Raw genomic sequence first — 2,609 nt, forward strand, 5'->3', positions numbered from 1 at the left:
AAAAAAAAAAAAAAAACTGTCCATAGTTCATGTGTGAGTAAGAGGGTCACTCTTCAACGTTATCTCTTTAGAAAGTACACATGGTTGAAAAACCAGAATGTAAGAAAAGGCTGTCTCTGTCCCGGCGTCCCACCCCACTGCCACTACCCAGAGGTGACCTCTAGTCATAATTTCTAATGTAATTTTCACAAAATTTTTATACATATAATCAAATGTGTAATCTTTATTTTTAAATAAATGGGATCATATTGTATGTACTACCCTGCATTTTGCTCTTTCCTTATAGTCTCAAAGATCTTGACCTGCTTATACACAGCTAGCTCTCATTCTTACTGTCTGTATCAGTTTGATGGACATAAGGACACAACTGATTGGTTATATCCTGTGGTTAATCAAAATGACCTGGTTAGCCCAGGTGTGGTGCTACAGGTTTTTGATCCAAGCATTCGGGAGGCAGAGACAATAGGATCTCTATTTGAGGCCAGCCTGGTCTACATAGTTCCAGACTGACTCAGACTATGCAGTGAGACCCTATCTCAAAGACAAAGCAAAATTGCTTGTGTGGTTTCTCTGTTACGGACATGAGCATCCTGGAGGGGGAGGTAATCTGACTGAAAGTGGACCCATGGGACATGGTCTGCTAACCTTAAAGGATATTCGAGGTTCGGATTAGGAAAGATGGCCAGATTAGCTCTTTTAAAAGTTGCATGAATTGAGATACTCCTCCATCAGGGTGAGGCTGGACCCCACCACTCTGCTATCTGTTCATCTTGCATGAACGTGAACTTTGGATTGGCTTGGTTTGGTTTTGGTTTTTTGGGTTTTTTTGTTTGTTTGGTGTTCTGTTTTGTTGTTGTTGTTGTTTTGTTCTGTTATATTCTCACTACAGACTCATTGTACAGTCCAGGCTGGCTTTGAACTCACAGGGTGCCTGTCTCTGTCTCCTGAGTGCTGGGTTAAAGGCTTGTAGTACAACTGAGACAGCTGTCAATACTCCTGCTCATGCCAACTGACTTTGGATCTGTCTTCCAGTTTTACTTTTTTGTTTTTGGTTTTGTTTTTTGAGACAGGGTTTCTCTGTGTAGCCCTGGCTATTCTGGAACTCACTCTGTAGACCAGACTAGCCTCGAACTCAGAAATCTGCCTGCCTCTGCCTCCCAAGTGCTGGGCCAGTTTTACTTTTGTATTTTTCCTACTGATTTGTAAAAATTCTGTGCACATAAGAAAATCAACTCTTGGGCTGGTGAGATGGCTCAGTGGGTAAGAGCACCAACTGCTCTTCCGAAGGTCCGGAGTTCAAATCCCAGCAACCACATGGTGGCTCATAACCATCCGGAACAAAATCTGACACCCTCTTCTGGAGTGTCTGAAGACAGCTACAGTGTACTTACATATAATAAATAAATAAATCTTTAAAAAAAAAAAAAAACTGACTTCCTCAGTTTAAAAAAAAAAAAAAGAAAGAAAANAAAAAAAAAAAAGAAAGAAAAGAAAATGAACTCTTTATTAGCATATGCTGTGACTATTTTGTCCTTTAATCTTTCCTTTTTATTTTTAAAGATTTCTTTTATTATGTATATGTGGGGCGCACATAGAACAAGGAGAGTGTTAGAACCCCTGGAGCTGAGGTTACAGGCTGGGAACTGAGCTAAACTTAGATCCTGCAAGAGCAGCAAAGCACTCTTAAGTACTAGGCCATTTTTCCAGCCTCCTAAAAAGTGTTTGTCATTATAGTTAGGGAGAAAGGGCAGGAAGGAAGGAGGGAGGGGAACAGGCATGAGCGCGGAGGTCAGAGGACAATCTGTGGAAATCAGCTCTTGCGCTACACGTGTCCTGGGAACAAATTCAGGTGGTCAGGCTTGAGAGCCACTGAGCAGGCTCATGAGCCCTCTTTATTTTGTTTTTAACATTTATTCGTGTGTTTCTTTTTGGCCTCTAGGTTTTGAGTCACTAGATTTCTAGGGAAAGAGTCACAGACATCTTTCCCATTTCAAAACCTAACTTTTTATATCCTAACATTCTTGTTTTGGGGAGGGGGCAATTGAAATGGGGTTTTTCTGGGTAGCCTCACATGTCCTAGAACTCTAGACCTATAGTAAATTCTAATATACTTTACTTCTTAAGAAAATGTTCTTACTTCATGTGTATGGATGCTTTGCTTGAATGTATGTAAACATACTATTTGCTACCTGATACTTGCAGAGGCCAGTGGAGGATGCCCTATCTCTTGGAACTGGAGTTAGGGATAGTTATAGGCCATTAATTATTGATGCTAAGAACTGAACCTGGGACCTCTGTGAGACTAGCAAATGTTCTTAACTGCTGAGCCATCTCTCTAGCTCCAATTGATAACACTTAGTCATGAATCTTTCTGCCCAAGAAATGCCCTCCACATCTCAGATTTAGAAGCACCCATATTTGACCTACAGTATACATGTGTATAGCCCCTAAGTTCTCAAGCAGAGACAGTAGGATAACCCTAAGTTCAAGGCCAACTTGATCTACATGGAGGTCCAGTGTTGGTCCTAGGTAAATAATTATGCCCTTTTTTTAAAAAATTAGATATTTTCTTTATTTACATTTCAAATGCTATCTCGAAAGTTCCCTAT

The sequence above is a fragment of the Mus pahari genome, chromosome 5 (genome assembly GCF_900095145.1).
Source record: "Mus pahari chromosome 5, PAHARI_EIJ_v1.1, whole genome shotgun sequence".
Lineage (NCBI taxonomy): Eukaryota > Metazoa > Chordata > Mammalia > Rodentia > Muridae > Mus > Mus pahari.